At 39.7% G+C, this 13,807-nt stretch overlaps 1 non-coding gene across 1 annotated transcript; it reads right to left on the bottom strand.

Moving 5' to 3' along the window:
- Positions 1–407: 407 nt before the first annotated feature.
- LOC126032938 (U6 spliceosomal RNA) lies at positions 408–514 on the bottom strand. The gene has a single exon (XR_007504097.1). It is a non-coding gene; the product is annotated as a U6 spliceosomal RNA (small nuclear RNA).
- Positions 515–13,807: the final 13,293 nt, after the last annotated feature.

The raw sequence follows: 13,807 nt of genomic DNA, 5'->3' as shown, positions 1-13,807 counted from the left end.
TTATTTTCATGTGGTTAATTCTGAATTTTAAAGATGTTTCTCAATGAAGTTCTTTTAATTGTTTTGTTTTTGTTTTTTTGTTTTCTTGGGTCACACCCAGCCGTGCTCAGGCATTACTCCTGGTTCTGCTCTAAGAAGTTGCTCCTGGCAGGCTCAGGGGACCGTATAGGATGCTGGGATTCGAACCAGAGTCTGTCCAGGATTGTCCATATGCAAAGCAAACGCTCTACAGCCGTTGTTGTTACTGCAGCCCCTCAATGAAGTTCTATCACAGAATTTAATTTTTTTTTTTTTTTTGGTATTTGCTTTGTTTTTCTAGTGGGAGACACCCTGGGTCTTGTTTCGAAATTGTCTTGTGTAATTCTTTATTTATTTATTTATTTATTTATTTATTTATTTATTTATTTTTAAATATGGAACGCATCACGAATTTGTGTGTCATCCTTGCGCAGGGGCCATGCTAATCTTCTCTGTATCGTTCCAATTTTAGTATATGTGCTGCCGAAGCGAGCACGTGTAATTCTTTTTTATTTTTGCAAAACCTTGGGTTTATGGAGATCAAGGGGACCAATATGCTGGGGCACCCGGGGCATAAAAAGCCCTCTGTCCTCTCCCCTTCGTGACCAGATCCATTTCCAATCATTTAACACAAAGTTCATAGTCCCAGACCTGCACTACAAGCCCAGCTACAAACAGACAACTGGATCTGGAGTTGAGAGTTCCTTTCTTCAACAAGAGTTTCTTTGGAAGAAAGTAGTTTCTTTGGAAGGAGTAGTTAATTGAGACGCTGTCCTCTTAAACGCCTGTTTAAACCGCTGGGTTTCTGGTTCGGGCCTTGGGACTGAGCTTTGGAAAGCTAAGTGTTCTTCCTCTCTTCCTTTCTTTCTTTGTGATGAAGCTCACCGAAGTCCTCAATACTTGGATTTTACCCCAAATCTTGGCTCTTCCTTACCTGGTGCATGATCTGTGCTGCTGCAACTCTACTTTATCACAGGTATAGCTACAGATCCAACCTCCATTGTTACCCCAATTCCACTAACATCACAGTTATTTAGTCAATTTCCTTAAAAAATGCAAGGGCTGGAGCAATAGCACAGTGGTAGGGCGTTTGCCTTGCACACGTTCAACCCTGAATGGACCCCAGTTTGATTCCCGGCACCCCATATGATCCCTGTGCCTTCCAGGAGTGATTTCTAGCTCAGAGCCAAGAGTAATACCTGAGCACCACCGGATGTGAGCCCCCCAAAAATGCAGGTGCAAGGGTTGATTAGATATCCTTTGTAACAAGTCAGTACAACTAGCATGGGATAGTATGTTAGTTTCTGATTGTGCTTTAAGGGAATTTTTTTCCTTGTGTGATTTATTCCTCCATGTTTTTTCGATGTGTTGTGTATGTAAATATTTTGGGGATAATTATGTTACTTACTCTACCCTAAACAAACGGGGGAATTGTTGTGTATGTAAATATTTTAGGGGATTATTATGTTACGGACCCTACCCTGATCGGTGATTGTGCCCTACCCTAGGGTGTGACCTGGCATTCTGCCCCCACCCTAGGGTGGTACCTGATTCTGCTTCCACCATTGGGTGGTATCTGATCCCACCATTGCGTGGTACCTGATTCTGGGGGATAAAAAACAAGGGTCTGTGGAAGGCGAGAGGCTTTTGGATGGAACTGATGCTGAGGCTTTGGACTTCAGTCTTGTCCACCGAATAAAACTAATATTTCCACAAGCCTGACTGTCTGCGAGCTGTTTACCCACCGTTTCACCTCAGAACCGTGGGCTGGACAGGGTGGCAGACGCGTGCTCCGAGCTGCAGGGGAAAGACCTCATCCTCCATCCCTCCATCAGTCAACCTCTTCAGGGGCTGACTTGCAACATTCCTCCATGTTTTTCGATGTGTGTTTTTTGTTTTCTGTTAGATAAATTAAGAATAAGGAAAATGAAAGTATTTTTCCTTAAATATAGGACTTTGCAGGGCAGAGGGTGGGAGGGTTGGGCCATACCTGATGGTATTCAGGATTTTACTCCTGGCTCTGCGCTCAGAAATCACTCCTGGCAGGCTTGGGGGGCCACATGGAATGCCAGGGATCAAATCCGGGTTGATCCCAGGTTGGTAAACCCAAGGCAAATGCCCTGCCGCTGTGTTATCACTCTGGCCCCAAGAATCTGAAGTTTTTAATTTCCATAGTTGTTCATACTCAGCCTCCAGCAACTACAAATTAAAGAGCAGGCTTATCTTCCCTTTTACTGATTCTGAAAGAGGTTTTTGTTCTATTTTTTCTTTCATTTACTTTCCAGTAAGTTCTTTTCCAGAAAGTTGTGATGCTCTGAATTTTTCTTTCTCTCCAGTTTGGTGGCAATTATATGCTTCTGATTTCACTTTTCTCAGAGACCCAAATATTTCCCAGTTGTTGTCAGTAAAAATGGTGATCTAAACTTCCTGCCAGATCAGGGACAATTCTTGCTGTATCCAAAGTCTATTATCTAGAAATTAGAATGATTTTTTAAATTTGGCTCTGCTCACTTGCTCTGATTTGTTCTATCTCATATGTGCATAAAATCACCAAGTACTTATATTTTGACTTTCTCTATTTCTAACCAGATGGTTGTAAGTGGTAAGTGGTAAATCATTTGATCTGTTCCATTGTGTATATGTTTATAATCAGTGTTTTAGTAGACTAGTGGTTTTGAGCCTTTCTACACCTGCGGACTCTCTACACCTACATTATACTCCATGGACAGTGATCGAAGACCAAGGTTCTAAACAGTTCTGCCTCTAAACATTCCAACATCAATCTCATCACCAGTGTGACCTATGTTCCACTGTTGTCCCCAGTTTATCAACCCCCTAAGTCTAGTACCCTTGGCAGGCACAAAATAATTTATTTTATATTGCTTGTTACAACAAAATGGTATATGGAATGATCAGAAAATAATTTAGTAAAAGAAAATTTGTGAAAATTGTTATATCTCACAACTAATTTAATTTAATTAACTTTAATTGAAGTTAAACTTGTTAAACTTTAATAGGTTTAATAATGACTTGTTAAAGTCATTGTTTGAGATTTTAGTGAGATATTTGTTGCTAATTGAGACTTGTGTGTTATTGGTTTTACTTTTATTTATCAAGTTTAGTGGACTTCTTTGTTATTTTCCCATCTCGGTGCTCTGCCCTACTGAATCTGTCAGCATTGTTTAATTTGGAAGCATCACAGCAGTGAACTTCAGAAGTTTTAGAACTGGGATGATTTTTTGGTTTGGCATCCCTTGAGATTAGTTGTGAAACTGTGAAGCTGAGCCTTTTTTATGCTGGAGGTTTAGGGGTGTAAGTGTGACTGCAATACAGGAGGCAAAGGGATGGCTGCCTGCCCCCACTCTGAGAAGGACCAGGGTTTTCAGCCTGAAGGTTCATGTACCTGAGAGTTTCATCAACTTGCCATCACTTCTGAGATTAGTCATGAAGCTGAGAATCTGAACTGTTATATGTCAGAGGCTGTAGAGTTTGGGTAATCCCTTATTTTTGTTCATAATTTACATTACAATTTTCATTGCACTTAGACTATCCATTATTAATATAATCACACAATTCAAAAAGTTATTAATGCATTATCCAATAGAAAAGAAGACTTAGAGGGGACTCAGTGGCTAATTCCAAATGTTTAAAGAAGAATAAGCAGAGATCAATGCAGTGTCTCATTGCCATTTCATCTTAAATTTAAACAAAATTGTTCTGCTAACCAACAATTAACCCCAGATTGTTGTGAGTTAAGAAACTTCGTAAAAGGAGCTGGAGTGATAGCACAGTGGTAGGGTATTTGCCTTGCACATGGCTGACCCTGGATAGATGTGGGTTCAATTCCCAGCATCCCATATGATTCCCCCAAGCTGGGAGTGATTTCTGAGTGCAGATCCAGGAGTAACCCTTGAGCGCCACTGGGTGTGCCCCTCCAAAAAACCAAAACAACAACAACAACAATAACAACAAAAAACTCCATAAAATTAAAGTATGACTGGAAACTGAAAGGGCAAGGTCCTTTATCTGTGATATCCCCAGATTACACAGATTAAGTAGGACTGGGATAAGAAACAAAATGTGACCGTTATTGTGAAATCTAGAGGATTAGCTGAAATTACTAGAAAAACATTATTTTTTTTCTGAAACAACCCAAGTGATAAATTTGAGGTTAAATTAGGAGGATTTAATAGATTGAAACAGGAATACCTGAGAAAAGTGTTTTTAAAAGCCTGGCCCTGGGCCCGGAAAGATAGCACAGTGGCGTTTGCCTTGCAAGCAGCCGATCCAGGACCAAAGGTGGTTGGTTCAAATCCCAGTGTCCCATATTGTCCCCCGTGCCTGCCAGGAGCTATTTCTGAGCAGACAGCCAGGAGTGACCTCTGAGCAACGCCGGGTGTGGCCCAAAAACAAAACAAAAAAGAAGCCTGGCCCTGTATTTACCTTTGATTGTCATGTTCTTTTCATATTTTAAAATTTTAATGATCATTACAACAAAGACCTCATATGTTTCAAAACTGCCCGCAAACAATTGCAAGTTTTAAACTTAGGAAGACTCCATTGTGTGTGTGTGTGTGTGTGTGTGTGTGTGTGTGTGTGTGTGTATGTGTGTGTGTGTGTGTGTGTGTGTGTGTGTGTGTGTGTGTGTGTGTGTGTGTACAATCCAGTGTGATCCATTGTGGAGGATCAGCCCCAGAGGATGAGACTCAACTTGTACCCATGTCCAGTACTGGTTCCATAATTGGATTTCATTTTTACACAGTAACTAACATAGTAAAAGGGCAGATGGGGAGATTTATTCAAGGGGCTGGAGAGATAGCACAGTGGTAGGGTGTTTACCTTGCAAGCGTTCAACACAGGACTAACAGTGGTTCAAATCCCAGCATCTCATATAGTCTCCCGTGCCTGTCAGAAGTGATTTCTGAGCACAGAGCCAGGAGTAACCCCTGAGCGCAGCCAGGTTGCTCCCTCCCCCCACAAAAAAAAGATGTATTCAAATCCAGTTCCCAAAGTCATTACCTGTGAACCTTAGGCAATTCTCAAATTTTCTGAAAAAAAAAAAAAAACAAAAAAAACAAACAAACAAAAAAAAAAAAAACAAAGAAAAGAAAGGAATAAAGCAAGCCAGTAAAATAATAGTACTATCCTTACATGGTTACTAATAAATTAAGTAAAACACTATACTTTTTGATATTCATTGAGTGTTCTAAAAAAGTTAATTTTCTTCTCCTACCCCTTTTCATTTCAATCTCCAGGTAAGATATGAGAATGTAATATTCATTGGTCATTGGCAAAACCATTAGTGAAAAAAAAAGATTGGTAGAAGTGAATAGTGTGCATATTGCATTTTATTTGCCTTTTCTCTTTTTGTATTTATTTTGGGGCCCTGCCCACCTGTGCTCAGGGCACTATTTCCAGTTCTGTGCTTGGGGGTGGAAAGATCTCTCTTGGTTGTCTTTGGAAAATCATGTGTTGATGAAGATTGATCCTGGTTTCCTGCATGCTACACACATGTTCCTGTCCTTAGCAAATCTCCCTGCTCATATCTCACTTTAGTATTTCATAAGCTATACAAGAAAGTAATACAATTATGTCCTCTTGCAAAGGTTTTCTATTTTCAGCTGAATTAAATCCATTTTATAAAATTCTATCAAGCAGAGAGAAATGCATTTGCTTTCACTGTTTCAAAAATCTGAGGATGCCCTTCTTGTATGAAAATTGCTCTCTCTTGGTACCTGTGTTAAAAGGTGAAGTCTAAAAAACACTCATGGAAAAAAAACCTAAGTTGACAATGCCAAGGAGATAACAGTGACTCGAGATTTTCTCAGCTTAATAGTAGCGTGTCCACATCTATCCAAGGAAAAGAGATGTTAGAAGAAATTGTAATACGGAAGCAAGGGATTTCTAATATTTATATACACACAAAATTTTATTTCTCTTGCTAGTTCACAAGGTAATTTAAGAACAATACTGCTCTTCTAAAAGTTATTTCAGAATTACACACACACACACACACATACACACACACACACACACACACACACACACACACACACACCATGTTGCTTTTTTATTTTAATAGACGCTTAAAAACAACAGTGTACTAGTAAATTGGCACACCAGAGTAGAATTTTCGGGGAGAAGCCTGATTTGTACTACCGCCTGACACCCAAGTGTAAATCTTGCCTCTGCAACTGATCGTGTACTAACAATAAGAAAAGCATCACTCAGTAGGAAGCTGGGAAGAGCCAGGAACACCAGCTCTGTGGAGTTAGCATAAGCTGGCTCTGGCAGGAACTGGGCCTTCAGGTTTGTGTTTAGGGATAACAGCTATTGGCAAATTTAATACTCGCTGAAAATAGATGTCATCGAGTTCTAGAATGCACTGCCTTTTACTCTGGTCTGCATTATTTTGTTCTCTATTTTACTCACTTTGGGAAGTGGTTGGATACATCTCCCTGTGGTAGACCCCAGCCCCTTTGACTTAATGAAGATGGATGTCTTCATTAGATTTTGAAAAGGAATGCTCATTTTATTACCTGGTTGCTGGTGCCTAGTACTCTCTGTTCCATGACCCATCTCTCCCACCTCTTATGACACATTCCTGAAAAACCTCCAGGAAAAAAAAAGGTTACAGCCTTGGCAGATCAATGTTTTCTGATTGTGCAATGTCCTTCCTGAGAAACCCATTCTGTAAAGGGAGTCACTCTGAAAAAGGAGCAAGAAATAGGGTACAGACCAGCCACCAGGAGGGCAGCATGGGAAACCAGATGGTACTGAGTGAAAAGATAATAAGTGAGAAGATGATAAGATAATAACTATAAATATCTCGCTTATGAATTTTGAAAACTGTCAAAAAGTTCACCAGCAAGAAGGAATGAAGTAACTTTGCTAAATATTCTGCTTTATTTGACATTTTTGGCCACTTATAAAACAACTTCATAAGCTCACAATTTGATGAGATTGTTATGCTATATTGGACATATTGCAAGTATATACTAATATTGCTAATTCCATATATTAATAATAATATGATAACTATGATTATTACCTCTATATAGAAAAAGATAATGAGATCTGGTGGAGATAATTCATTTGCTTAGGGTTGCACTAACAGAACTGATAATGAATGAAGGAATCTGAACTCTATAGGCCTGAGTGATGCTTGAGTTCATTCTATATTCCCATGTGTATATATGGTAGATATATGCCATACATATGGTATTAGGAATTTCTTTTGTGGGGGCAAAGACTATTAAACCACACTCAGCAGCTCAGGAGCTATGTGGGGCTCATCCCTTGCGAAGCTGGGACTAAAGAAGGGTTGGTTCATATTGAAATGCATACAAGACAAGAGCCTTATCCTCTGTACTAACTCTACAGTCTGTTTGGGTATTCCTATCAACTCTGATTATCTATTAATGGCCCGTCATGGGTGAAATCAGGTCACTTAGAATTATAAACACATTTCTGTTTTTGTCTGAGAAGTTTCAACTGGCTTCTAGAGATCAAATGATCTCTATGAGGTAGTTTAATAGCACCACAGTTATGCAGGACTAACAGAGAAAGAAATCGTCTGCAAATATAAAATGTTTCTGTAATTGTTTATCTGCCTTAGGCTTTCAAATTTTGAATGGGAATCTTTAGAAATTATGTTATGCCTTACCCAGTTGCTTTAGGGGGTGTTGAGTCACACCAGGCAGCACTCAGGGGTTACTCCTGGCTCTGTGCTCGCAAATTGCTCCTGGCAGGTTCAGGGGACCATAAGTGATGCTGGGAATCAAACCACCATTCGTACTGGGTTGGCCATGTACAAGGCAAATGCCCTACTGCTGTGCTATTTCTCCGGCCCCTCGCCCAGATTCTTAAGTACAGAATAACATTAGCTTGCTTAACCTCGTCTAGTTGATTCAGAGCTTCAGTGAAAATCACTGGTTTTACCACCTCTATGGGCTTCCACAACAAGGCTCTTTCTGTTCCGTTATGTCCTTTCCCCATACCAGTTCACATACACTTGGCTGCTGTAAGGATTAAGACCAGTGGTCTCAGTTCCACCCTTTGAGTGAAACCTTTCATCTCTAGGAGTGTCTAAATCCAGAATTACTGGGGAGTGGTCCTCCTATCTCTAAATATAGCTTGCCACCAACTACCAATCAAGCATATAAAAGCCAAAGCCTTTTGCTACCAGGTAGGGCAATTTAATTTGGCAAGTCCATCCAGGTTCCATAATGTTCCATGGGGTTAGGCTGAAACTGAACTATAGTTGAACTTATATCTCTGTCTTGCTGCTCAGATACCTGTCTTGATTCTTTTACGCCTGTTTAAGGTCTCCCTGTCCATTTTCCCAGACTTCCCATCTTCACTCATTTTTTTGGACTCCAGCAGAAAATAGGCAGCCTTCCTTTCTTTTCATATATTTCACATTATTCTATTGAGATAGGTAACAGACAGACACCTGTTCTTTTGCTTCTTCCTCTTCTAAATGAATGTTAACAGGGAAGGGCTGTCTAATCATGAGAAAAAGTATACATGATCAGGGGGAAAAATAAGTTTTGAAAAAGTTATTAAAACTTTATTTACTTGTCAAATTTTCACTGAAATCCTATCAGGTGAGACACTGTACTAAGGTCTTAAGATTACAGATATAAAAGTAATCTCCCTTTACCTCCTTCTATTAGGAAGCTCACATTCTAATGAGAAAACCAGAAAATGAATAGAATAATTACCACACATCTTAGGATATATACAAATCTGCTTGTTTGGGATATCAGAACTCTTTGATTCACTCAAGAAGTTATATTTTGGTTAGCTTTTTTTTGTTTGTTTGTTTGAGGGAGATTGGGTCACACCTAGCAGATGTTCATGGGCTACTCTTGGCTTTGTATTCAAGGGTTACTCCTAGGAGTGCTCAGGAGTTATATTGACTAGGAATTTAACTGGAGTCAAAAAACAGCATCCAAGAAAAATGTCTAAACCTTTGTACTATCTCTAGGCCCCATAAAAAGTATTTCATAAGTGTTTATAGTGTTCGAACGTTTCAGAGTCTTAAAATATACAGCAAAACACAGTAAAGTCCGAAGGTTTTTTTTTTTTTTTTCAATTAGAAATGATACCAGAGTTGGTCTGGTAGTGAGCAGGAGTTTGCAAGGTTAACAAAGGTTAAGAATGGTATTCAGATCAATAGAAAGATACTCAGAAAAGGCCTGGTGTTTGGAGCACCGGGCATTTATTATTGTAGGAGATAAGATGGTAGAAGAAGCAGGAATAGATGTTTTTATCAATAGGCATAAGGATACTGCTTTTATCCAGTCAGTAATTATTGTAAGGCCAAAAAACCCTCAGGAACTTAAGAGTGTGGCTATGGTCATTTCAGGAGGAATATGATGGTCACTCCTTGGGCAGCATTATAGGGGAAAGGTGGAAGTTTACAATTTGACAAGATGATGTTACAAGATCAAGACCAGGCTTTTATGTGAAGTATCCAAATTGCTCATTAACCTTCATGGCCTGTGACATCATGATTTAGCTATGGGCCTGAGCCTAGTCTAGGTCTCTGCCAAGAGGAATGTGAAGAATTCCTTGGACTCTAAATCTTGAAGTTTTGATTTTTAAAATAAATGAAAATTATCCAGATGAGTACTTCTTGTGTGAGTGGTAATAATCCATCTGCCTACCCATCTATCCATCCATCTAAAAGATGAATCAAATCTTTAGGAAGGTAGTAAAGACATTTTCCTTCCTTTCTAATGCAATAGTGGGCAACTTCTATCTTCTCAAATTTACATAAATAACACTTAATATTTTTAGTATTTTATTGTAATTGAAAAGAAAACTTTCCACTGTATAGACAAAGCAACTCCAGTTTTGGTTCGTCTCCCTGAAAAATTGAGCTAAAAGGTTTGCCTATATTTATACCATTCAATGATCCCTCAGACCAGTGAAGGAAGTCTTGTTAGTACTCAAGTTTTCTGCAAGAGTAAAGTTAACCATAGATGGCAGGTTTCTTAACTTAAAATCACACAGTGGTTAAGTGGCTTATCCAGGTCAATCTGCCTCATTCCATCATCAATACTTAACACCTTTGAGCATGAAAAAGCAAATCTTAGTCTGAATAAGTTTACATTGTTCTTGGTATATTTTCTGTGGATTTCTTTTGCTTTTTTTTTTTCTTCCAAAGGTTCTAAGCCATTGCCAGGATAGAATCATTTGTTCAAGGTCACCATGTCCCATACCGTCCCCCACACCCCTTACTCCCCAACCTAACACAATGTTGGGTTGAGGCAGCAGGAAACCCCTGCCCCTCAGCCCATCTAAAGGCTGCACTGAAGGAAGAAGAAATGTGTGTGTGCATCTGATAAGGTCTGAGTGCTAGCAAGAGAAGATGCCCTCGGATGGAGAATCTGCTATGTTTACTATTGAAATCTACAGGCACAAGCCAAGATAATGGTTACAGGGTCTGTGGACAGAAGTTCATGAAGATCATTGCTTGACAGGTCAGGGTAAAGGGCTCTTTCTTTCAAAATATGTGAAGGGGCAGGAAACTTGTGCACCAGGTGTTTTGTGTTCATGACTGCCTGAGCAAGATAATGCTGTCTGCTCGATAAGAACATTGTGCTCTGCACATCAGCCTGTTTTTCCAGCAGCTATTTTCTGCTTAGAAAAATGAGCACCGCTGGCTCCCCACGTCTTCCCACAAATCCCTTGAACTACAAACAATAACAAAAGGTATCTTATATTTATACAAAGCTGTCTTCAGAAAAGCTCAAGGACCTGGATGAAGCCTTTTTTTTTTTTCTTATGTAAGAGTTCTTTATATAATCCCCGGAGGGAAAGGAGCAGAGAGTGACAATTGAATTAGGAATGTTGTCATTCCCAGCAAACAAAAAGGAAGAGTGAGGTCCTTCTGCACGACACATGGCCGGTCATGACCAGGACAGGAAGTTCCTCGTCCCAGCTTCCTGTCCAAAGTTCTGCACACTACACCACACTGTCTTGTCAGAAATTAAAAAACCCAAGGGACAATATTGAATAAAAAGGACTGGGGAAGTGGTTGGGTAAGGAGCTGGAAGTACTGGAATACAGGTCTAGCATGTACAAGGCCTGGGTTTGATCTTTGGCACTGCATGACCTCAACTGCACTATGGGGGGTAGCCCTGGTGGCCCCAGCACTACAGGGGAGGAGACCCCAAGCCCCACAATATAAAACAAAACAAAACAGAAAGATTGGAAAAGAAATCTTTTCAAGTCACGTGAGAAGGGCATTGCAGTCCCACTGCATTTCATAGTGGGCTTTTTTCACTGGTCTGGATACTGCTGAGTCTAAAGTGAAGATTTCCCTTGTCCTAAAGCTAAGAGACTCTAGGGAAAATTTTCATCAACCTCAATAGTAGTTACAGCTAAATCACATATTTCAGAGTTCTGGCTGGTTTAAAGAAAAAGATCAACTTGAGCCAAGAGCATTCTGTAAATATTTATTGTATATTTGAATACAAAAATGAGTAAGCCATGGCTCTGTATCCAATTTGGACAGTGTCTACTAGGGAAGACTACATAGAGAAACACATCTATATGAGGAATGAATCTTACACTAGACTGTGAATTTAATTCTGGTCTCTAGGGGACTGGGAAGTACTTATTTACACTGGGGCTTGAAGAATATGTGTAAACAATTTTAAGGAATAGCTTCTACAGAGCCTTGAGGTGGTAGCTCTATATTCAACTAACCAGAGAGCTTTTAGAAAACATTCAACCCTGACTAATTGGATTAAACTGAGCTAAGTGTGTAGCTTGAGTATGGAAGACTGGCTACATGGTTTTACTGAGAAACCAAGATAGACAATCAGAAAAGATTCCTAGGTTTTGCAATTAGATAGCCTTGTTCTTGTGACCTTAGGCAAGGCTCATTGTGTTGGGGGCATGGTGAGAGTCTCCCACCAATTCACTTTGCTGCCCACTTCTACCCACGCCTGTTAAAAATTCTGCAAGGGGAAGGCCCTCTTCTTTGGCAACATTTTCTTGACTGAAAAACTCTGAAATGGGAATCAGGAAAAGGAAATTCATCCTAGTTCTGCTCCAGGGGTGTTGAATCACCACAGAGATGAAATAAAAATACTGAGGATGACTTTTGCATGACGCTGTGCCACAAACTTGGGACCTCTTGGAGCCTCAATTTCTCCTATATATTCAGTATCAAAATCAGTATTTAATATCAGAATTATTTATCAGTATTTTATATATATATATATATATATATATATTGGTTTTGGGGTAACACCCGTGGGTGCTCAGGGGTTACTTCTGCCTCTATGCTCAGAAATCGCTCCTGGCAAGCTCAGGGGACCATCTGGGATGTCAGGATTCGAACCACTGTCCTTCTGCATGCAAGGCAAAAGCCCTATCTCCCTGATTTCTCTCCAGCCCCTATCAGTATTATATTTTTATCAGTATTTTATTCTGTCCAGGAACAGAATTATTTCAAAGGAAAGAATAAAGAAAGCAGAGTAGAAAAGTGAGTGAACCTGCTTAGAATAGGCCAAGAACGTATAAGTAAAAAATTGATTAAATTTATATATGGGTTTATTGGGTCAGACTGTAAAATATAGTTCATATTGTTGTTCATGTAAGTAGGTAGTAAGTTTTAATGTTTAAGAGGGCTTACTTGAGCAACACAGCTACTAAATTGGACTGATGCAAAGAAAATGAGCCAGGAGTTAGTTCAATGGTCAAGGTATTTGCCTAACACATCAACATGGTTACTCGAGCTTATCAGATGCAGCTCTGGAGGCCTCAGAACTGTTATGGTGACCTGAGTAATCTTCAGCACTACAGGACGGAAGCAGCAATACCTCCTTAGGTCCTTCCATTGAACTGCAGCAGGCTGGTTGTTTAAAAATCACTTGTAGGGACCCAGTCTCTTGAGCACCACTTGAGAGATTCAAAAAATATATAATCAAATAAAAATAAACTAATGGTGTGAATGGTGTGCAGAATCATGAGGTAGTCTATTCTTTCTATATTACTTTCCTTTTGGTATCATCTAAAATATAAGTTTGAGAAACAGGATATGATAAGTTCTGTAGTACTATTAGTACTACCACCATCTCTAGGCAGAGATTCAAGATTTTCAGAACTCACCTCTTTGGAAGCTCTTTTATTTAGTACCACAAATTTCTGGCCTATCATTTATTCTTTTAAAAGAAGGGTAGGACAGGGGCTGGAGCAGTAGCACAAGTAGTAGGGCATTTGCCTTACATGCACTAACCTGGGACGAATTGTGGTTTGATATCCCTGTATCCCATATGGTCCCCCAAGTCAGGAGCGATTTCTGAGTGCATAGCCAGGAGTAACCCCTGAACATCACAGGGTGTGCCCCCCCCAAAAAAAAAAACGAGAGAGAGAGAGGGTGGGTAGGACAATGCAAGAAGCTAAAAGCAGCTTTTTAAGTTATCTTGTTCTATGTTTGAATTGAATTGCTTTCCTTGAAAAGATGCTTTTAAAAAATGGAATTTTTCATTGGAAAGATACAACTCAGGACACACAATGGTTCTGAGATTAAATAAGAAGTTGAAGGTAATCCCTTCTGACTCTGCAGTCAGAGATTACTCCTGGAAGCGGTTGGGATTCTGGGAATAGAACTCAGTTTTGCTACTTCAAGGTAAACTCTTTATCAGCTGTACAATCGCTCAGAGCCCTGTAGGTAAAACTCTTAAGCACAATTACCCTAGTTCACAGAAAGTGCCTGACAGTGTAGCAGAAGTGAGGTGGCTTCTCACTTTCCACCCTGACTGAC

Source organism: Suncus etruscus, chromosome 16 (genome assembly GCF_024139225.1).
Source record: "Suncus etruscus isolate mSunEtr1 chromosome 16, mSunEtr1.pri.cur, whole genome shotgun sequence".
NCBI lineage: Eukaryota > Metazoa > Chordata > Mammalia > Eulipotyphla > Soricidae > Suncus > Suncus etruscus.
This window is presented reverse-complemented; position numbering and strand designations above follow the sequence as displayed.